At 42.9% G+C, this 24,105-nt stretch overlaps 1 long non-coding RNA gene across 1 annotated transcript; it reads left to right on the top strand.

Annotated features, from left to right (window-relative positions):
• Positions 1-1,462: 1,462 nt before the first annotated feature.
• LOC142057110 (uncharacterized) lies at positions 1,463-20,806 on the top strand. The gene is made up of 5 exons (XR_012660546.1): positions 1,463-1,554; positions 4,834-4,991; positions 5,448-5,599; positions 5,690-5,806; positions 20,560-20,806. It is a non-coding gene; the product is annotated as an uncharacterized LOC142057110 (long non-coding RNA).
• The last annotated feature ends 3,299 nt before the right edge of the window (positions 20,807-24,105 follow it).

Genomic DNA, 24,105 nt, shown 5'->3' on the forward strand with positions numbered 1-24,105 from the left:
GAAGAGAAAGGCAGCAGAAATCCAGAAGTGCATTCACAAGGTGGGATGTGATTTCACTCCTTTTGGGTTGATGGGACCGTAACTGAGAGCTGCTCATCTCAAGCAGAGCCAATCTCCATTTTGGAGCCTGGCAGGAGCCCCAACACTGGCTCCAATTTTGCTAAAGATGATGTTTTGGGCTGGCAGCTGTAATACTCCACGGCTGTCTGACAGCAAGGGGAAAAGTCCCCTTCTGGCATTTGTTTCTAAAGAAAGTGCTGCAGGGATCTTCAGAAATGAAAATTAAAGCAGTAGAAAAGAGAATTGTCTCCAATCTAGCTCACAGTCACCCCAAAGTTGTTTGTAGATGAACTGCAGGTTAGGAAAGGCAGTAGGACCTGGACTAACAGGTAAAGGGAGGTAACTAACGTACTCCAGGGACCCTGCAGCAGTGTTGCTTTTTGCTCAGGGCTAGAGGTTTGACCCCACCTCATCCCTCTGGGAATGGCTCTACTGGGAAGCAGCAGCTCCCAGTGTGAGCTTGAGTGAGGTCTCCTGTAGGCTGGCCGTCAGCCAGAAAGGCTTGCCCTTCCCTCCCACCCAAGTGTGGCCGGAGTCTTCCTGCCACGTCAGTCCACCAAGGAAAAGCCAAGCCACCTGTTAAATGATGATTTTACAATACAGCCCAGAGGGGAATTGAAGGAGTCCAACAAACTGACTGTTTGCATTAGCAATGCAAGGTGGAGCGTGGCAGCAGTGGGCAGCAACTGCCCTGTCCAGCTATTGCTGCTTCCCGAGAGCCAGAGCAGGCAGGAGCCTGTGGGGGCTTTGCTCCAAAATCACTGCCTGCTCCATCCAACCAGTAGAGAAGCTGCCTTAGCACTGCTAGAGGGAGAAGTGACAGAACTGCAATCTAAATGTGGCTCTTTCTAACTCTCTGAATGACAGAAAACACCTGACACACTGTGTTGGGAAAGGCTGGGTGTTTCTTTCTGCATGCTGACAGGGGCATTAAAATGTATTTATAACAGCTGGGGATGGCTTGCCCTGAGGAGTGAACTTAATTCTTAGTCTGCCAGGCACTGCTTTGTGAGTGACAGTGATTTGTCCCCTGTGTGTTCGTTCTCCTTCTTGCCCTCTTGCATACCCCTTGCATTTTATAGAGCTGTATTTGACAGTCTAATTTCATATAACTAATAACATTATGTAGTGAAATGAACTCAAATGTCCGTTTATCTCTCCAATGCTGAACTACTTGGTAAACACAACTTTGCCCACCTCTCCTGTTGAGCCTCTGCTGTGGTTCAGTTTTCTGATCTCCCTTTAAAACAAATATTTTTATGAGAGAAGTGCTCCAACTTCTCTATTCCATGTGACTAAGCCAGGGAAGTGCTCTACAGAGCCAAAAGAGGCCCTTTGGTGACAAGTTGCAACAAGTAACTAAGCAAAAAGCTAACCTGAAATCGGTTATTTTAATTTTTCAGGTAGAAACCTTGACAGTACATCTCAACCCTCCCCCTCACCTTGACATCAAAACAAAATGAATGCAGAAATCCCAGCTCTGCTGAAATCAGGGTGAGTGCTGCTGTTGACTTTGGCAGGCATCAGGCTTTGCCTCTGCAGCGTCTGGTCTTTCTTATTCACTGTTGAACTGGAGCCACGGAGATCTGGACTGTCTTGTCCAGCCGAGAAGGGCCTTTCAGGTAGAGGGCTTGGATGCGTATGTTACAGCCCCCTCTCGCTGGGTGTGGTGGTGGAGGGGGGAACTGTGGAAATGCAGAGCTTCAGGTTGGTGCAGGACACCTGAGACAACTGTCAACCCTGGTTGCCTAGAGACATTTTCTTAATAAGGCTCACCAGGAGGTTTGTAGCTGAGGATATATATTGCACACAGGCTATGACTGCATACAGGTTCCATTCACCCAGAGAAATGACTGATGGGTTTTGTAACAACTTCTTAAGTTTTTGCTCTTGGCCACCAAAATACCTCAGGGCAATCAGTTCCACTGGGTAAGTCTATAGGGATAAATTTTCTTTCAGTAGCTCATCTTAATCACAAGCAGGCAGACACATCTCCTTGGTATTGTGTGGAAAAGGTACAAATGAGATTGTAAGTATCATCATCAACTTCTCTGTCCTGCTCTTGATCTTCTAAACTTCTATCATCCCCTTATTGCCCTCTTTGGAAATCCCATCTTCATCCTCTGTTCCTGCAAGGAAGAGTCAGATGCAAGTCACTTTTGAAGAATCAAACTTTTCAGACCTGTTTTGAAGATAATTATTTTAAAATAATTTTCATTTTTATTTTTTTCTGATTCTTTGCTTTTTCCATCACATTACAGCTATGAATAATTTGTTTTGGTAAATCTTCCATCAAATGCTTTTTAGCCAGGTACAACAGAGCCCTTTGATTGAAAACTGCATCTTTTACAACGTAACTCTATAGCCTCTGGCCTCATCTTTTCCTAGCCATGGCTCAGCCTTGGTTTCTGACATTAGCATGGATTTTCCTGACAAAATAAATTCTCAATAAAGGGAAGAGGAGGGGGGAGGCACAGTTCAAAGCTTGCAGTTTCACACTCATCCATTTAACAGAGCAGTGCAAATCACTCTGCTTATTACCTGCTTTGCAGGATATCATAGCACGTCCTCCAGAAATGGGAGAAACAGATGTTTTTCTACTCATTGCCTGTACTCCCACTTCCCAAGTGGGAACAGAATGTGAAGGGAGGCGGCTGGTAGCAGTGCAGCACACCTTGCCCACCTGTCCTGCCACAGCATATATAAATACATATGTGAATCCATAGATAACTTGCATATAAGAGGTGGGTTAGCCTTATGATTGTATACAGCATGTGATAAAGCAAGTTAAAAGCATGGACACAGGTCCCTCGGGTACTGGAGCCCTCCTCAGCAGCAAAACTGTTTGCTTTCTTCCTTGGCCTTTGCTCCTTGTCTCTGTGGGCTGAGAGTGGTGGTCTCTCAAGAGGGAAACAGTGGTCCTGCCTGCTGGACCACCACTGCTACTCTATGGCTTGTTTATAGCCACAGTATGAAGCAAATTTGGGATATAGCTGCAGTTGACAGCACTGGTTTCTCCTGCTATAGGAAGCTGATCCACAAGACACTGGATGTTTCCTTCCCATTGAGGGATCGGTAGGGATAGGAATAATAGCTACATGGTGGAGTTTGGGCAAGATCTGTGTGTGTTGTCCATCCTCTGTCGTTCAGTAAAATGCCTTTAGGTGAGAATGAGGATCCCATTTGCTAGACATGCACTGAAAGACTGGTCCTGCACCTAGTGATTTGCAACTAGTCCAGAGACAGAAAGGAGGAGAAATTACCTCAGTTTACAGTGAGGAAGCAGAATGCTAGGGAGAATAAATGAGCATGGAGAAAATAGTGGGTCAGCGATATATTTCAACTCAGACTTTGGAGCACTGGATCTAGCCCTAAGATCCTTCCGCTCATGTTTTGCCTTTTCTGTTCCTCACCATGCCATGAAAACAAAAACCAACAAGGAACAGCAATTTCCCTTCAGGATGGAGGAGGAGGGAGAACATCACATGGATAGCAAGTGTGCACTCCTCATTCTCTCAGCCCATATGGAGTGCAAACTCAGTTCTGAAGAAGAAGCTAGGAAAGTATTTAATATTTTATTTTTAATCATAAATATGGCCATATGGAGTAATTAGAAAGATGGCAAGTGCTAGACCATGAAAGGGTTACTTTCAGATGTTTCCACTGACATCAGTTCTTTTGGCTGGCCTCAAAATCACAGTTGATATGACCTAAATTACCAGAATTGAGCTGCAAAACTGAGAAAAGCTGCAGATCTTTTTGCTTCCATCCTAGCATTCTCTGTAAGGTTTGCTCAATGTTTTTTTTCCTCTCAAATTCATTAATATACATTTTATACGCTTAATTTAGAAACAACTGCAGTTCTTGATCACCTTCCTGTTTACATTTTGACGTTGCACTCAGAGCAAAGGGACCCCTCTTGTACTTCTTATCCCTCCTCCACTCTCTGAGCTTTGTCACCATCCATTGGGATCTCTTTTCAAAAGATCAAGAGTAGAGAAAAGGCTTCAGATGGCATAAATATTTCAGGAACCAGTGTTCATCAGAGAATGGCCTCCTTTAAGATCAATATGTCTTCCTGAGGGGGCATTCAGTCCTTCAAAGTAAACAAGCTGGGAACATTAATTCAAATGCTTTTATACTAAATACATATACATGAATTAGCCTGTGTGGCTGTGATAAATAAGTATTATATAAGTGAGGTTTAAAGCAAACTACACATGCAAAAAAAAGGCAGACTCTGCAAATTTGCTAGGCACAAGCCAATTTCTACTGCCGATCTTCTGATGACTGAGATAATTTTGTTAAAGGGCTAAAAGGAAATTCTCTCCACCTTTATGAATGCATTGATCTGGGCTCTCAGAATCTTTTCTTGAGAGGAGGAATACCATTATACTGATGTGTAAGTTGAGATATTTTGCAAAATATGCTGAGTCTACATTTTGCAGTCTGTTATTATCTGGGTTTGGAAATGCGGTCGTTTCTTGGTGCAGGGAGAGAAATGGAGACAGGGTTACCTCCATCTCAGGGAGGGAAGGTGGAAGCAATGTGTCTTTATTTCTTTCTGTGTCAGACGTTGAAAACTGGCTAAGACTGATGTCAGACATTCTGAGCAGGTTTGTAACCTGCCAGTCCTCCCCACAGTGGGCGAATTGTGGAGCTGTAACTGCCCTGCAGTGAGAGCAGGAACCTGGCAAAGGTTTGGCTTGAACTGGAGGTGGGTAATACCGTATGATTCTTTCATGATTCTGATACCAGCTTCCCTCTTCTCAGTGCCACTGCGTACCAGTACAAATGAAACTTGTTGGTGAAGGGGACCATGGAAATTCAGGAAAATTGGGATGGTCCTGAATGGAATATTTGGGTCTGTTCATGTTCAGGATAGCCTCTGTCCCTCAGTGAAATCACAGTCTCCTGCAACCCTGGAGGAGGTAAGTGTTCTTAAGAACTTTTGAGTCTCTAGGCTATTAACTCTGGATAATGGTTTCAAGAAAGTCCTTCCCTCATAAAATACAACAGGAGAGAGAAGACAGCAAAAAAAATTGATAGTAACATAGAAGAGGTTGATAATAGAGAAAATGTTTTTCATTATGACGCATTTGAAAAACATGTTAGAATAAGAAAGTGGAAGAAAAGGGAAGGAGAAATAGTCTAAATGAGTATGAGAATTAACACAAAAGGAGCCTTGTGGTCCTTAATTCAGATCTGGCACAGCTGGTAATTCAAAAGATACACTTCATATGTCAAAAAACAGACTGACTGGTGGCCAAAGCATAGGACAAAATGGGTGTTTGTTGTTTCATTTTTTTACACTGCTGTGGCCTGTGCCTTTTTTGTGTTTGGACAACTGGAGGATTTCCTCTTAACCTATGAGCTCTCTAATTCAGCAGGATGGAAAAAATCAAAACCTTCGGCATGACTTGGCAAAACCTTCTGATTGTGCCAGGTGTCAGCGCAGCAAAAGTCTCTGGGCTCATGCAGACACAAGCTCAGAATTTTGCAGACATGATAGAGTACCAGCATCTTTATGTCAATGAAAGTACGTGTGTTTTCATCCCTTAAAAGAGTTTAAGCCTTCTAAATTTTTGATCAACTAACTTTATGCACTATTTAATTCCTTTTCTGCCAGGTGTTCATGTCTGAAGTCTCTGATCTTGGGTTGTGGTGAGCAAGCAGATTTATATCACAGCATGGGGTTCTGAGCTACTCAGATGTGAGGATGTGCCTTCCATGCACTGAGGCAGGGGTGAGTCCGCCTGTTTTTCTGAGCACAGTTTCCTTCGGAATCACATAATCTCCATCCAGCAGCCTCGAGTGCTGTGACTAAGAATCATGAAGAGACCAGCACTAGGACTATGCAGTCCGCAAGGGCAGGCTTTGCTGGGTCCTTAGTAGAAGAGAGCTTTGTAAAGTGAGAAGCAGGGCAAGCAGCTAAAAGGTTGTAGCTGAGAGGTGGTCATGCTATCCCCATGCTTTTGGTGTTGAAGGGTGGAGTCCGCTGTTTTTTTGCAGAAAGTTAGAGTTGCAAATAATTTTGGCAAATGACATTGCCTGCTCACAGGTCCTAAGGCACCTCTAGGCTTCCCCAGCCAGCCACTGAAATGGAATTTCAATTCATCGTACACTTTGCCCTTAAACTAATGGGCTGAAATCTCCAAGTAGTTTTCTTCTGGTCTTTCCAGTTTGGGGCTGTGATTCTCTGAAAGGAAGACTAAGTGAATGCAAAACTACGAGCCAGGAGGGTCAGTTTTCATGTGGGCATTCTCGTCCTGACATGCCACAGATAAAATTTAAAGGGAATTCATACAGGAGGGATAGAGAACCAAATGGTAAATCCAGCAGGCCTGGTAAGGCTGCTATGAGTTATTCCTTGACCTTGGGCAGCTCCACAGTATTTATGTGCATTTTGTTCATGGCCTTCCATCTCACAGATCCATCTGTGCTGACTACTTAATGGGGACAATAAAGACTCCTGATGCATTTCCCAGGGCCTCTGATACAAAAGCCACAAACTCCTCTCCATCAACCTCATTAGACACTGTTGGCATTGGTCTGTTTGAATAGGCCTGTGCTTATTCTGTTCCTCTGAAAGTGTTTTACACTCTGAAGAGTGTAAAAACAGCCATGTGTGCAGAGTGTGTGGAGTATCAATTCAGACTAAAATCTGTGTAATTATATATATTTTAATCAATATTTGCAGCATTGTAAATAACTAGGAGGTGATGTTTGACTAGCTTTTGGACTTACTGGATGGACATATTTTCCACATGTATAGCTTGGAGGTCTCTTTCCGAATTTATATTATTCTTCTGCAAATAAAGTTTGACAGGAATCAGAATAAAGCAAAAGCATCCAAACAACCTTGAAGGGAGGTGCCTCCTGCACAACGCATTCTGCAGGATAAATGTACATGTCTCCCTGAGCAGTGCATCATAATTTGTCCTTTCATTAACTCTAGCTCTTGTGCTCAAGTCATTGTTTCACTTCAATGAAAGCTCTTGATAGCTGCAATTCTCCCCCTTCTTCCCAAATCAAATTCTGGTCCAAAGCCTCCTCTAGGCAATGCGGAGACTCTTGTTGACTTCAGGTTTTTTTTAATCAGACCTTAGTGGGTTTTTTTAGACAGAGAGAAATGTAGTTACAGCCTCTCCATTCCACTCTTCCCCTACTCTTTCTCTTGGTGTTCATGGTTATGAGTCTGCAGGTTCTTTTCTGATATTAATTTTTCTTTCTCAAGAAGGGATTCCCTGTGCTCTATACCATATAGACCACATGTCCATATGGTCGGTATTGACATGGAAAGCCAATTCTACCTAAGCAATGGGCTAGTATAATATAAACCACCAATCTGGAAGCTGTGAAACAAGTTAGGGTGGGTTTGTGCCCAAGTGATTTAATTTGCTGCTAAAAATCTGTTCCTCAGGCTCAGCAGAGCAGTGGGGTACGGGTAGCAGTCCAGCAGAGAGCACATCGGGCTGCTGAAGTTGCACAAAATGAGACTTTGGTATACATGAGAGCTTGATGAGAACAGGGCAAATACCTTATGGGATTAGCTCTGTGCAATGCTTCCATAAAAACATACCTTTGTCTTTTACCGTTTGGGATTTTCAGACTACAGGGAGCTGGGCTAGCCCGGTCCTTCAAGGCCACGTGAGGCAGGCTGTTGCTCAGTAAGCGTGGCCTGGGAAATAAAAATGCAGCAAAGGGTTTCCTGCAACTTCTCATTCTGTTGTAGCTCTGGTTTAATTTGACTCCTGCTATGTCTAAAGGTGGTGAAGACACAACACAAACAGGCAGGCAGCAATATAAAAGGTTAGTTTCAGAAAGAGGTGTGGATGTATGAACAAGCAGAAACTGACACTAAAAAAGGTCAGCTATTTAAATGGCCTGATTTAAATAAGGCACACAGCAGGCTGTACTGCCCCCAGAGGAGATTCCTCGTGTGGGTTTATGAACTCTGGGAAAGGGGCCAAGTTAGCCCTAATTATATTTTGTTTAATCAGCTATTTAAATAGCGAACTGTTTTCTTGGCTCTCTTCCCCATCGAGATTACATCTTTATACTCTTGACCTTTTTATTTTATGCAAGAGGCTCTCTTATTGGTTTGGGACATACTTCTGAATCCAGGTAAGACAGCTGCACTTAGCTTGCTCTTACATCATCTCTCTTGCAGGAGAGAAAGCCCAAGGTTATTTATTCCCCATGTTCTCAATATTAAAGAAATATAGAACTTCATTTTTTTCCATTTTCACTATGCAAAATCAAGAAGACCCTCTAGAATAAAGGGAAGTATGTTTAAGGATGTAACATAAGTGGACTTCCAGACAGTACCAGGAGCGTCTTGTAGTTTTGCTTTGAACAGTGTTTGGAGAAAACCACAGCTTAGCTATCTTCCACAGATATATTACTCCTCTCTCCTAAAGCTTCATTTAGCTGTAAAGAAATGACAGGAGGGCAGAGGAATTAACTCTCTGAGACATCCATGCATTGTGTTTCACAGGACCATTCTCCACCATGAACACTGCATTCCCTTGAAATTCAACAGGGTTTGGATGTATATTGGTTGAAGAATAGAAGACTGAAACGATGCTCATGCCTTTCCCACCTCTCAGTTTGGGAATGAGAGACATCTGGGCCATATACAGCTTCCTTTCTAAAGAGCTAATATCATATGTTTTAGCCTGGAGCCCACCTGCTGGTGGACAGAGATCTGCATGTTACCTTTGGAAGATGGAGACAGTCATATCACAGTTCGTTTTATCATTTCCTTCACAGCATTTCTAATCATTTCAGTTAGTTCTCAAGAGCTTGGAAAACAATTTAATTACAGGTGTGGGTTTAACAAGAACAAGACACAATCAAACAGCAGCCAGGTGGATTTTAATGAGGAACATGCTGGTCCTCCAGTTTATCTTGTAGCTAAGACTCTTGCTTCCCAAGCAGACATGGAAATTTTAGCAGCATTTTAGATTTTTTGCCCTTGGCTGGGAGCAGCTCCTCTGGCTTTCCCTCTTGAAAAAAGAGCATCCTCACACTTTAGTCCCTGAGCTAGCCCTCTCCAAGAGAGATCTCTTCCTTCTCACCTCATTATGGTGTGTTTGTGGTTACAGAAATCTTGAAAATAGGGTTGTCAAAAAAAGTACCACTGATGCTGCTGAACCCTGTCTAACTGAGCCCTGCTCCCGTTCCCCTTGCTGCCCTCACTGCACGGTCCAGGGGGGTCAGGTTTGTCTCTTTGAATGCCACAGTTCAGATTGCCATGCCCAAGTTACAAGCTCCTCTCTGGACTCAGCAAGTCCTGTGTGTTTAATCATCCCCTCTGCAGTGCTGGCAGGGTGATGAGGGGATGGTTTCCTCTTTGCTCTGGCAGCAGGGTGGGATTCTGCTTGCTCAGGAGCAGGAGACCATGGGTTGCTTGTGCACCGAGGTGATATATGTCCTGAGAAATACACAGGCTTTCAAAGAGGTATGAGCATTACCATTTTACTGGTGTGACACTGATGTGCTTCTGGTGCAAATTCTGCTTCCTACTGTTGTCTCCTTTCTCCCTACTCTTCCTCTTGTGCTATGTGTACCCAGGGGTGGCATCTCAAGGAAAGTTAATATTTTTCTGCAGTGTTGGTAAATGCAGTTTTTCTAAGCGGGAGGCCTGTAATTCTTTGGCATCAAGTGCATCTGTCCCCTCACCCCCACACAGCTCATTTACACTCTGGTCCTGAGGGGACAGACAGAATGGATTTTATATGGCAAATTGGCACCGATCTTTCCTTGGCACACTTTGGCTTTAGAAGGAATGTCTGAAAACAAAGGCAACTTGCATCAACGGGGACCTTGGACAGGGGAGAGAAATATCGTTAAAAATCGTCTGCTTTTCAAAACAACAGAGTTCCCCTTCTGCCACACATTCCCCTTCAACACCTCTGTCTCCCAGAGGGAAATAGCTCTGCGCATCCAAGATTGCGAGAGCCTAAATGAGTCAGACCTCCCTTTCCCTCTTTGGTAAGGTAGGACAGGCTCCAGGATTAGTTATGCAGCTGATTGTGCCTCTAATAAACTAAATGTAATTAAAAAATAGAGCTGGGCCATTGCATTTTAACAGCTTGGAGCTTTCCCTGTGGAAGGATCAGCAAACAGAGAAAGAATATGAAGATTCAGCTCCCCAGCACCTGCTGGGCAGCCTCTGTCAAGATTAACAGCATCTCACCAGTTTATTAGAGTGAACATGAATACTTTGGAGGCTCTGTGGGTAGTTATGGTATCACATTTTATTATCTTCCACTGAAATGAAATTACTTATTGTAATTGCTTGTCAGTCACAGGCCAACAAATCTGACAAAGGAAAGCTTTTGTGCTCTGAACGGGGAGCAGGAGACAGAAGGGAGAAGATGGACTGAGCAAAATTCTGCTCTGATGTTTTTGGGGGAAGGGGGGACACTGAGAAAATATAACTAGAGAGGAAGGGAAAGAAAGGGCTTCTGCCTTGCGTAGTGAGCTGAGACAAACAATTCTGGCCAAATGACCTAAATCGAGCAAGCGTCTTTAAGAGCTGTGAAGGGAGGGAATGAGCTAATCCAGGGTGGTGCATTAGGCTGTGTGGAAGTCACTGCTTTGTGGGTAGTGTATCAGCCACAGCAGCTCAGCAGTTTCCTGATAACATCAAATATTATCTCTCTTGGAGACACTGCTGAAGTTTGATGCCTGGGGACTACCAGCCAGCAGGAGATGTAAGCTTTGCACATTGCAGAGATCTGAGTCAGACAAGAAAATGATCCATTTGGTTTGTTTGCTTTTGGATGGTTCAGTCTTTTCTGTTAGACTTGGACTTAAAGGAGGGAGAGCGGCATCTGGGAACAAATGGGCTGGGAGCAAAAGAGAGAGCAAAGGAGCACTACAGATATTTGGAAGTGAAGATTGCTGGACCAGCAGATAGACATGCTCTTTTAAGAAGAGCTCAGGGAGCCAAGATTGCAGGAGCCCAGTAATCATGCGTAATCTGTTATGGTGCAAGGGAGAGATGTGATCTCTGACTGCAGGCAGTCAGCAGTTCCAGCCCTACCAGGAGAGAGGAGCTTGCTGCAGCTGTCAAGGCAGGGCTTGCCTTTTCCATCTGAAGAGCATCTCTCAGCTTTGCACCAGTGGAAGGCAAAGGACTCAAGGTGTAATTAAGATGGAAGTGTGCCACTGATGAGGCAAATGGCCCCAGTGTTTGCCATTTGCCATGAAATTACATAAATCCACCAAGTAACCATGCTTCTCAGCTGTTTGACAGCATTACAGTGAGCCCTAATGGGGTGTGACAAAAAAAGAATAGAGGAAAAAGAAAAAAAAGACAGGCCCAATTTCAAAATTTCTAAGAGAAAGGATGGCCTTGAAAGGATTCTGTGGCTTGTGTGCAGCCATAGCCAACATCAGGCAACAGGAATGGGTAAGGCCTCAGGAACAAGGCAATCATTCCCTATTTCCCCAGTCTTCATGCCGTTTCCTGGCATTTGCAGCACCAACTTCCAACTCAGAAATATTGCATTTCCTTTTGCATCCATGATGCTGATATTTCATCGCTTTTGGAATCTCTTTTGGTATATTGTAGCACCTGCAGCCTTCTGCAATATTTGAAATACATAGCTTCCTTCATGTACTCTGAACTTGTTACTTCCTGACTTCATTTGATGCCTCCTCATTGCTGCTTCAGAAGAGACTGAGCAGCTGCTCCTTATGCTACAGCTCATGCTACTTACAAAATTATGTGACTCAGTGACCAGTTAAGTCAAACCAGTTATACGAAAAGCATGGGAAATAGCAGCTTCTAGCTTCATTGTAGGCATAGAAGCAAACCATAGCAGTGAACCTGACAGATCATGTTGGAAGTCCAACATCACATAGACGACCAGCCCAGATGGTTCTTCTGTGCCACAGCTGAAAGATACAATCCTGCATTTACACAAGCATAAATGTACTAGATGCTGTTCCAGAAGCAAGTATGTTCAGCTCTTTAATTATTGTTTTGTCTACTGTATCTAATTTCCTAGTGCATTAATCCCTGTCTTGAGATAGTTTTTGTTATGTAATTGCTGTTAACGATTAGAGCTCAGCATTAATTAAACAGATCGGTTTTCATTCTCAGACATTTTAGTTAAGATGCCTTCAGGCTATTAGACTGGGAGGGGGTTCTTTTTTTTTTGGAGCATGTCTTCATTAAAGCTTATGCCTCTTTTATCTGCAGATGAGGATTCTCTACTTCCTTTGTACTGCAGTATCAACCGGAGTAGTATCAGCTTTTCCTCCTCTCAGCAGAAACTAAACTCCAGCACTTTATTAGAGACATAAAGGATGCCTAGTGATACAATTACAGCTCATACCTTTTGTTATTTTGGTTCCTGTGCTACTGGCTGCTTTTTAAATCATGAATGATAGCACGATATTTATGTACCAATTTTACAACTTAATCTTAAAACTAGCTGTATGCCATGAGCTGGTGTTTTCAGCTAAGCTCTAGAGTTTAACAATATAATTTCCTTCTTTAAAGTTTATTCTATGATGAAGCCATGTAAAAGTGGACTGCTTATGATAACAATTGCAAATTTTGTTAACAACAAAGGCAGGAGGAATCATTGCAATTGTTCAGACACAAAGTGAAAAATGTCATTTAATAATTCCTATTTTGCTCCTGTCTTATGTGTGAGCTACAACAAACTCTTGGGAAAGTCATCCAGTCTTCACTTAGAGCAGAGTTGAATCCATCACATTCCTGTGTTCCCATAGTTAATTGTCTTAATCACTGGAATTGTGAATCTTATTTTGAATCAGAGCCTGTGCATTTTCAGTGTTTGGGCCCTGAGCCTTGTAATTTCTCTGCCTGATATATGTAAAGTGCCCTCATATAATGAAAATCTTCACTTCCATAAAGATAATTATAGGTGCTCAAGTATTATGTCCAATTTGAATTTCAAAGTGGAAGTGATTAAAACTCCTGTAATCATTAGTGAGGAGGTTTGAACCATTCTAGATTTTAATGATTTTAGAAGGTGGGATGCTTCTGTAATGAGTTAATCAATATCCTTCTCTAAGAGGTAGGAGTTGGTTCTGTAGGTCTCTGATAAGAAAATCTGACCAAATGAGCAGGGCCAGGTGGATTCGCTGCACCGTATGCTGGTTAGTGTGAAACAAGTGCCCCGCTTTTCCAGGAAGGTAGGATTTTGGTTTTGCTGCTTGTTACTTCATTTCCTACTGGTCTTTGGGCTATAGATGATAATGTTTGATGACTTGTGTTGCACTGGGTAAAGTCTATAGCAATGTGGACACCTTGTGTACTATGGGTATTGTCCTTTATAAGATGATCTGATAGCCTTCGTAGTATTAACCTGTGAACTGTGCTGTGCATAGCTGTTTAGAGTCATGGCCTAAGTTCACTTTGAAGAAATTAGTAAGAGCTTGGGTAGGACTGAGAGTATAGAAAAGGCCCAGATTTTCTGCACTCTGTGGCAACAGTTACCCCAAAGTGCCTTAGGTCTTGTGGCTCAGAAGCTAGTGGGAAAGAAGAAAATACAAAAGCAGCAACGAAATATAACCTTGCCTTGGTTTTCTCAATATCAGGTGACAGAGGCCACCAACAAGAAACAAATAACAGAGCTGGCTAAATAGTCCTGAATGCTACTGTCCGGCCATTTGCAAAAATGAAGGTTTCTTAGCACGACACGCTTGTAAGTGCTTCATCTTCTTTTGGATGCCCGTAAACCCTTTCACAAATTATTGCAGTTCCTTATTGATCACTTAGTCGTATTACCTAACACAAATTACAATTTACCTCTTTTTAGTTTCAGTCCATTGCATCCTGCTATGACACGTACAGCTTGGCCACAGAGTGGGATTCTTCTCCTAAGCACTCATGGTTACTTACAACTTTATCTCAATTTTAACCTTCTCTTTGTCATCTCCTCATGCTTCTGGTCTTGACCTCTTTGCGGAGAGTGTGTCAGAGTCATTAGTTAAATGTTAGGTTTGGTTTTATTTACATGGGACAAATATCCAAACTACAAGGCTGGGTTGCAATTTCACCTCTCTCATTAATGGCAGTCTTCACGTTCATGCCTTCTTCCATTAGCGAACAAACATGTAATAAAGTAAATTGGAAAAAGAGCAAGGCTGGGGTTCTGATCCTTGCTTTGCCCAAATGCTGTAACCAGGGCAGCCTTCAGCACCACAGTCTAGCCCTAGGGGCCTTTTTCAAGGCTCTGTTAAGTCAACTGGGACCATTGATTTAAAGTGATGAATTGGCTTTTTATTGCTCATGTGGGTAAGCTTTGCAAAATAAAGTCCTCTGGATGGAAGTAATGGCCAGGAGACATAACCCCATCCTGATTTCCCAGTATATCTTTCCTTATTTGAAAAGATTTATGTGATTTTTTTTTAATATAATTTTCCTCAGAAATTAAATTGTAACCAAATACATTGTGATACAGGTTTCAAGGCTCATTTCCTTGGTGGATATTCTTAAATCTCTATTGCTCTAATGCTTTAACACTTTCAGAGTCAGTAAATTACAACTTGGTGACAGCAGTTTTCACTCAGAAATGTTTTCCTCTGTAAGGTGTCTTCATAACAAGGGGGCTGCAAAATATAGTAATTGTGTGGTATTTTAAAATGACTGTTTAAATGTGCTTTACCTCATAGTAAAATGGGTTGATATAAACAGTGTTTTGTTTAAACACTGTTTAAAAGGACATATTTAAAGCTCCTAGAAGCACAGCTGGCTTTTTTTTTACTAGCTAATCAGATTAAGTGTAATATACTACGCCTTTCTGTAAAGGAAAGTAGAATGCACTTCTCATCAATTTAAGAGGAGCCTGTGGCAGTATAAAAAAAAAATTAATTAAAAGTTGTTCTGTTTAGAGGAGCCAGCCTGAAGCATAGATCCTCCTACACAAGTTTACATTTCTAAAGGCTGCCTGCAAGAAAAGCATGTACTTCTGCAAAATGCTCCAGTCCAGCTCGTTCACACTGATGGTTTATGGGGTTTACAGAGCAGCCAAAAGAGCAGTGGGGGACTGGCCGTAATCGGGAACACTCCAGAGTTACTGATTTTGTACTTATTATAAGGCGCCACCCTATTTTCCATCTTGGATCAGGAATTTTCACCTGGGAAAATGTAAGCATTTGTAAATAAGTCTCTTTACTGCCATCTGTCACATGGGGTTTCAGGTCTTTGCTGTATCACTGAAGCAAAATACAGAGCAGACTAGACAGAAGTAGAAAGGAAAAGGCCAGACTGCAGAACTGGCTTGCACATATCTAAAAATCAAGTGAGACTTTGAAGACCTGCATTTCTAATCTTAGTGCTTTTGGACATGGGCAAAGCATTTGCTCCCACTGCTTTGAGTAGTGCCTGTCTCCCTGAAGATAATGAGAAACCGTTGCTATCCTGTCAGCTGAGCATTTGGTGGCCAGAAAAAAAAGGGAATAAAATAAGTCATTCATAACCATACAAAAGTAGCAGTTGGCGATTAAGAAACACAACATGCTTTTTTATAGGGCTTGATGCTCTTTACTTGCCTGAAGCCTTTTTTATCTTTTTTTTTTCTTCTTTTTTTACTTTTTCTTTTCGCAAGGTGAGATTGTGTGGTTGAAAGTGTGTGGCATCTCATTGCTGACGGACAAAAGCTGTGACTGGGCTATGTTTTCAAGCAGACAATGCAAAGAATGCATGAAATCAGAGAAATGAAATAAATGCTCTATCTAAATTCCGTAGGTCTAGTGGGGGATCCTCCTTGAAGAGCAGTATGAAAGGGAACGAAGTAAGGGCCAAAGAAATTGAGCAGCCTTGAAATTGCTCCATAGTCCTCTTCCTGTTCCTGGGGCTGGGGACACTACATTTACACTGAGTGGTGTTCTCTCTAAAAGGAAACTAAATGGGGCATGAACAGCAATTCAGGTCCCTGGGGAAATATAAGGAAACTAAATCAGATTGAGCATGTAGGAAAGAATTGTCAAAAACATCCCAGGTGATAGAGTTATGGGAGAACAAAGAAGGACGTAGACAAATGTGGGAAGGAGAAATAGATGCCGAGTGCTGTGAAGCCTCCTGCATCAATCCAATCGGGACTAGGGGCATTGTGACCTTCCCAGGAAGGAAGGAAGCTGCTCCGGAGACTGATGGCTACTTGTCCTCAGTGTCTTCAAAAAACAAAGCTGAAAAAGACCTAGCTAGTAAAAAATGAAGGCTGTGTAATTCTGAGTGTTTACTAAATGAAGGTCCTAGCCCAGGATTTTCTTGCGCCAGGTAAAGAAGCACATCTGCATGTTTTCTGGTTACAGATGGAATCAGATGTTACAAGATGTTACACTGTCCGGGATCACAGCCACTGTGAGAGCAAGCACTGTCAGGTCAAGCAAACCCAGCCAAAAAAGTGCTCATCCCTCGGCAGTCATTTCTGGTTTATAAAAAAGACTATTTTATGATGCAGCAAGGAACCTGAGTTAAGGAATTCCTATTCATTAGCTGTCCACAGATCCAGAATCAAGATCAGTGCATCATTTGTAGCCATGACTGGGAGCAAAGGGAATTGAACAACTGTAAGAAATTAGTTCATTGTCAGTGAAATGTATCCCTTTTTACTGGAGTATCTCAAGATCTTCTAAGTACCACCTCTTCTGTGGCCTTTGCCACTGGCAAAAATTTCACAACAAATGCAGATTTATGTATTATAATTCAGAAAAAAATACCTTCTGGGGAATAAGAAATCCAGAAAATAGATGACAATAGATAGTCTGTACTGGGGGAAGAGCATCCTAAGGTAATCCTAAGGTATCCTAAAGGATGCCATTAATGGCATCTTTGGAAGAAAGGAATTCAGGGAAGAAAATGCAGGTAACCTCTCCATGGGAAGCTACTTAGAGATGACATTTTGAAGAAAACTGCCTATAATTGAAAGAGACATGAGAGAATGAGCATGAAAAAGGAGCACCCTGTAGGTGAAAGCAAGCAGGTGCAAAAATGAGAGCAGCAAATCCCTCCGCCCCTCGTCAGCTTCCTCCATCTGCAAATAAGTTTCAAGATAAATTGTTTAGAAGGGAATAATGGACACAATGAATTAAAACTGAAGTAACAAAGACTAGAAAAGCAATGCACAGAAAGGAGAATAAATGAGAAATGCGCCTAACTCCTGTTGTGTGAAGATCAAGATCTGTCATCTAATTACGCACTCCGTGATACGTATAAGGGATGGTATTGGAGATGGCTCTCCAAGTTTTTAGCCTTGTGTCTATGTTCAGAGTTGGCTGCAGGCTAGCAATATTTTCCTGCAACCAAGTGTATCTATAATGAATTTGAGTGGGATGGATAATTCTTTCTTTTCCATCTGAACTTGAATAAATTACATTAACTGTTATTGGAATTGGAAGGGAATTCCAGGGGAAAAAAAAAAAAGACATCTTGAGTGAACTGCAGTGACAGTCTACAACTTTATGCCTCTCTTTCTCTTACATGGATCTAGACAGTATATGAGCAAGCCTACTCTGGGTGGAGATTCTCCAGAAGGACTGATTTAAAAATTACATCTGGGGGAAATAAAAGGGGAAAAAAGAAAAAAAAAAAAGGCAGGGGAGCTCTTCAGGTCCTGAGCAACATTGGCTGTGGTGCAAAAAAAGCAGGTATCGATTCAAACTTAGGACAAGAGAAGCTGAAAATACGGGAAGGAAATGCTTGTTTTTCTCTGCTGAGGACACAGCATGGAACAGGTACAAGAAAGGCAGATAATATATATGATCCCTGCAGGATAAAGGTCTTGTCTCAGTCAACATTTACTCTCTGGATGAAGGAGATGAAATCATCCCAAATGTACACACTGCTCTGTCTCTTCTTCATACCCTTTCCCGGGGGTGCAGTCTGAGGTGTTTCAACCTGCAATGGTGGTATTAAATTACAGAGTATGAGGCTTTTCCTGTGCTTCCTTCCCTGGCAGGGAAGAGTAGGCCAATGAGTAGGTTGTAGCAGCATGAGTAAGCTCCCTAGTATCCACATGTAGCACCACTGAAAAGGGGCTTAGAAGAGTGTGAATCCCTTTGATTATGTTCCATGCCCCAGATGGTTGATTGATTTATGAACATGGAAAATCACAAGTCCACCAATGCCGGCCCAACAAGCAGTTTGTTTGTATAAAGGTAGAAGAGGCTCAAAATTACCAGTTTTCATGTTTACAGGGATGTTTTTTGTTCAATATTTATGTCAAACATACTGTCCTCCCCCAGAAAAAATTCAGCTGTCAGCGTGATTGAAAATAGCAGGGGACTCTTTCCTTTAACTGTCAATTTGATTGAGTAAATTCAGCAGTACAGATTTAATAGTATTTCAACTTGTCATTAAAAAGTGGCAAGTAAAGGGTGACAAAATCCTGCAGAACTTCTCCCTGGCTTTGCTGCTGCATTTCTGGATTCTGGGAATTGCAGCAAAACAGTCGTGTGGGACTCTCAAACCAGAGGGCTCACGTAGCTCGTGTTCACCTGTTACTTTTGTCTAGGAGAACTGCTGGACTCATAGTCATGAGATCATGGTTAGAAGAAAATAAGTTTGATCTGTTTGCCATAAATCTGTGAACCAAACATCCTTTCAAGTATGTATTGTCTAGGTATTTTAATGCTGTTTCATTATATTTGGATGTTCAGAACAGTACCTTGCTGCTCCTATATTACTGTAGCTGTCCTGAAGGCGGAGCTGAATCCATCACAGTTTCTTCATGGTGTGTTAATGAGTTGTTCGTGTCCAAGAAGAGAGAGCAAAGATTGTTTTCAGAGAGGTTTCTGAGGTGCAGGTTGTTTACATGTATTTCAAGCAGATATTTGCATCCAGTCTCCCACTTGCTTATCCTAAATACCTGAGTAACAAGATGTCTGTAAAGCAGCATGGGCTTTGTCCATCTTCTAGACTGTGACTCTGACTGTGTGAAGTCTGCTGCCCTGGTGCTTAAATAAAGAGTAGGTTTTATCATTGTACTACAGAAGTAAAAAAGATTTCAGCAAAGGCCATGGTTTTCTTAAAAGCCTTGGAATTATATGTTTAGTCCCTGTCAAATCTCAGTGAGATTTTGGATACTTACAGATGCCTTCCAAAAACCCCAAAAAACTCTGTCTGAATATTTCCTGTGTTTGCTGTTCCCCTCGTCCAACAACCCACTCCAAGAGGTCTCTAGGCTTCATCCAGGGGGAATGTGCCCAGAACAGGCTGAAATATTTTGGAATGTGCACTGGGGCGTGTGAAATAGAATGAACCAGACCAAGTAATAGGAATGACTTATAAAAGATGGCTGGACTACTGCCTATGCTGAGATCACTCAAAGAGTGAATTGGGAAGTAATGGGGTAATAGGGAAATATATTCAGAATTAATGTATTCATATAAATACTGTACAGTAAATTATTTGCCAAATAGCATTCATTACTTTGCAGCAGAGGTCAAATAATGGAGAAAATGTATTTGTGAATAAATTATTCAACAATTAATGCAAAACATAGCAGCTAAATTATTCACAGAGACTAATTCAACCAGTTCAAATTCATTTCCACTTTGAAAGTGTTTCTGGATACATCTACATGAGCATTTCAGCTGGGGTCATGAGTGCACTTTTGAAGTGAATTTCCCAGTTGCCAGCACTCGCACAGCTTCATGTCCCATCTCTGTGCCGCCTTGCAGCACATGAGCAGGATTTGGGGGAAGCCAGACCGGGAGGTACACGCTGGGACAGCTACTGACATGCTCCCTCCACAGCACGTGAGGGTCAGTCCTCCTCCATGCCAGAGGGACCATCCTGCAACACACGCATGATGGAGCTGCCATGTCCTCGGTGCTGTCTGCTTCCCTCTGTGGATGTGTTTCTGCGGTGCCATGCTGCTGCCTAACGTGGGAGTAGCCTGTGGGGAGCCCACACACCACAGCCAAGCCCTGTAGGAAGGCTGAGGTCCTGGTGCTCCTTAGTGGTGTGGGATAGGGGGAGGAGGAATGAAATGTGAAATGAGAGCAACATGGGATTTGTGCAAGAACGCTGCCCTGTTTCACCCACCCCAGCATGGACACCCAAGCTGATGGGAAACGCGTTTAATCTGATCAGGAGCTGCTTTCCTGGAGGGGTGCTAGATAGCAAACTTGCTGTGATATCAGCTCATGGCTTCCACAGCGCTCAGTAACTCACACTGCAGTTGCTGAATTTCATCCACTAAGGCCTGTGTGGAGCTTGATAACTTGTGCTTAACTACATAAATCCATAAAAGTGTTTATTTTTGACTTGAAGATACAAATAACGTATTGATTTTCTGGACCATCTCTCCCAGTGTTGACTATCCTGGTATAAAAAAACCCCAACAATAACAACAAAAAAAAACTCTGCAAATTATTCTTAAATTGCATTTGGTTTCAAGAAGTACTTCACTGGAAATTGTTATGCCCTTTCCCACCAGCCCAAAGACTTTGTAGTAACCAAAACTCCTTCTGCTTACGGATCTTAATATTCTTTTTTAGTTAGATAAGTGGTTCGATCTCTGGTAGCTGCAACCTGTGAGATTGTTTCTCGATCCTTCAAATCATGGATGTGCAGAAGAGAGACTCAAACTCCTGTTTGTTGCGTGTGTTCAAAGAGAAGGTAAGCAGACCTCCATGAGGTATTTAATTACCAGTTTGACTAATAATATAGACCTGGAATAATGGCACTGCTTCTGCTCATTAGCATTTACTTTTCCTTTTTCTAAGGCAGGGAATGAGCAGCACTATTTTGTGATGGCATTGCAGTCAGTCCCTTTGCAAAGGGCCCCCATATAGGGGTGGTTTTGAGGGGCTGTTGGACCCACTTTGCCATGTGGCAGCTCTGATTGTGTCAGAGCCCCAGATGCGTGTTTGTAGGACCAGGGAAAGGCTGGGGATGGTTCCCCATGGCTGCTGTAATGTCAATCAAACTAATGGAAGTGCAGGAGGGAGATAAGAATTATGTATGTATTAAGGAGGTTAAGACATGTCAGCAAAGATGACTAAAAAATGTAATTTTTCATAGTTAATTGCAGTTTAGAGTATCAAAAAGTACAGTGTGCTTCTCGAGGTAAAATCTGAATGCAGAGAAACACAAAAGGGAAACATAGTAACATGTTTTGAGCCCCCATGTTTCCTTTGTACGAGTAAGCAAGCTGCTTTGCCAGCAGTGCTCCCCAACTGCTGTGAGCCAGCCACTGAGCGGACTTTAGGGGACAGTCAGCTGGCAGGTGGGTTTCCCCTGGGCAGAGGCACCTCATGGGCCCATGGCACACACAGGTCACTGGTGGTATCTAGTTGTCTAGCTTGAGGATGGCTTTTGTTTGAATTTCATTGTATGGAGTCAGGATTTCTGGGTGCGCATGCAGGAGTGTGAGCAGGAGCAGAAGGTGGTGCAGAGCAGCAGGGAAGGTGGAGGAGCATCAGGAGTTAGTGCAGGTACAGGAGCAGAAGGTGGTACAAGTGCATGAGATGGGCATGAGCACCAGGAGGTGGCAGAGGAGCAGGCAGTGGTATGGATGCAGGAGCAGGGGATGGTGCGGAAGCATGTGTATGGCCTGTCCCAACTTGCTTAATTGCCTGACTGCCCAAGTGGGCTCAGGTGTGCACCTCTCCTCACCCAGCCCTTTGCTCCTCAGAGCAGCCTTAGCCCAGGCAGGCAGGAGGTGCGGGTGCCACAGGAAGGGTTCCTGGTGTGTTCACAGGTGGTGGGAGCTGCTTGGGAAGCACCATCCCCTCAGCAGGCACCTGAGGGAAGCCCTGTGTGGGCTTGCAGGTTGAGACCCTGAGGACTTCTGCCTTTCTCCTGCCTCTCCTAACCCAGCTTATGGCATCTACAGAGGATTTGGGCTTGGAAAGGTGCAAGCATGCAGGTCAGACATCCCCAAGTCCAGCAGCCATCTCCTCACCATGTGGCACAAGGCCCAGGAGATGGGTCCCCCTTTCCTGGTGGAAAAGGGCATAAAATGGCACCTGGTCCCATGGGTGTGGGGGGCTGTGGGGTGAGGCGGCGCTTGGGGCTTTTCCGAGGAGAGAAGGATGGGGAAAAATGCTCTTCCAAAGTGAAACAGGTATCCCAGCAACATGTGCCATGACAGGGCTGCTCCATGGTTATTTTAGGGCTGCTGTGAAGAAGTGAGAAATGGTGGGCTTTTGTTATGAGGTGTGTTAGAGCTCATGGAGGTGTGCAAGCAAGCTGCCCAGCGAGGGTATGAAAATTATGCCATTAGAGAAGGTAAAAGTTTCTCTGTTTCTGGTGGTTTCCTTCATCAAGAAGCGAAGCATAGTGTTGACTGGTTGCTATCATCAAACTTTATTTTCCTTCTGAGCCCAGTTTGAATCAGCCTGCTAAACCCTGCTTGCAGGTGGAGGAGCAAGTGTCCTGCTCCTAAAACCACAACATTTTAAGCCGGCCACTTTGTCAAAAAGACAAGTTTTTAAGTTCAGAAATGTTAGGAAATTAGAATCTTAGTGAATTTATGGCATGTGAGAAGGTGTTACAGGCATTTGTTGATAACTGCTTCCAGCACAGACAGGGTATGGTAAGGTACATCAAAAATACCCAGAACTTCAGGAGCTGAATCTATGGTGTTTATCTGGATTTACTTTTGGGAGATGGGGTTTAACATAGTCTTTATCTGGTAGAGTGGAAGTCTTACCCAAAGTGAATGAACATTTTAATCTTTTTCTCTATTTCAAGGACATACTATTTTAAGATAGCTGTTGTCTTTTAATATTCCTTACTTCTTTTCTTTTTTTTTTTTTTAACGTTTTCTACCATATATCATAACCAGAAATTTGGAACAGGTCACTTGTTCCATTGACACAATTTCTTATTCCCACTGAACTAGAATCCCCAAATTTGCAGTATTCATTTACGCCTTCATTACATGCCACTGAAGTGTAATGAATACATGGACACCTCAGTAGCAGACCCGGGTGCCTTGCAAAATAATCATGAAAATCAACCAGCTCAGGCATAAAATGCCCTTACCACAGTTGTATTGGTATTAATCAGGGGGAAAAGAAGATATTAACTGACTCAAAAAGACTACGAAAAAAATTATTCATTTCCAGTGAGTGAAATGCTGGAGTTTTCACTAGAAATCTGTATTTTGCGGTCTCCAAAGAGTCCGAGTGGGTGCTGCTGCTCAGCCCCTGCCTGCCCATGGCCACAGGGTCCTAGGGGTGAAGCTTTTCGGCAGGCAGGCCTGGGCACAGGATCTTGGCACTCAGTGGTGCTGGGGCACCAGCACCAGCTCGAGATGTGCTGCTTTTGCTCTATGTTTTTATGGGAGGCTTAGCAACAACTTCTGTGTGAAGAAAACACGTTAGGCTTTGTAGCATTTCATGCTGTGGTCTCCCAGGACTAAATCTGCTTTTGTGTTGCCAGTACTGGGAGTAACTGCCGACACCTCTGGTGTTACAGCAATGAAATACCAAAATCTGTGCCTGAAAGAAAAGAGATCGAGTTCAACAGCACTCAGGCTCAAAATCAGGTTACCATGGCTTAATGTGTTTTCCTGCATTAGCTGAACGATATGCGCCTTTACCCAAAATGTGAAATAAAGCCATGTTAGAGAATGTCTCTGTCATTAAGGTTTAAAACAGGTAACCTGGTGTTTGCCACATTTTGAGTGTATGCCTGGCAGCTGTCTGCCTGGTGATCAACAAGAGGTGGCAGTGTTTCTATTGCTGGCTCTTCATTTACCACAGTGTCTGACAGAAGGGCGTTGTGACTACACAGAAATATACTTTTTATAATTGCCTCTAAGAATATTATGTCAGATGATTAATAATCTCACAGCAAAGTAACTATTTTTAATGGCTTTAAACGAACACTTTATTTCATCTTTGAACTGATCCTCCCTGTAATCCTGTTACTGCAATAAAAGTTCGGGTGGCTGAATATGTGCTGGCCTCGCTCTGCCTTGGTGAGACCTGTGCTGGCAGGAGCAACATGTCCAGCACTAACACAAAAGCCTCAGGGCAGAATTGGCCTGATGGGGCATGTAAATATGGCAGCAACTTAGTTATAAAAACATG

The sequence above is a fragment of the Phalacrocorax aristotelis genome, chromosome 5 (assembly GCF_949628215.1).
Source record: "Phalacrocorax aristotelis chromosome 5, bGulAri2.1, whole genome shotgun sequence".
NCBI lineage: Eukaryota > Metazoa > Chordata > Aves > Suliformes > Phalacrocoracidae > Phalacrocorax > Phalacrocorax aristotelis.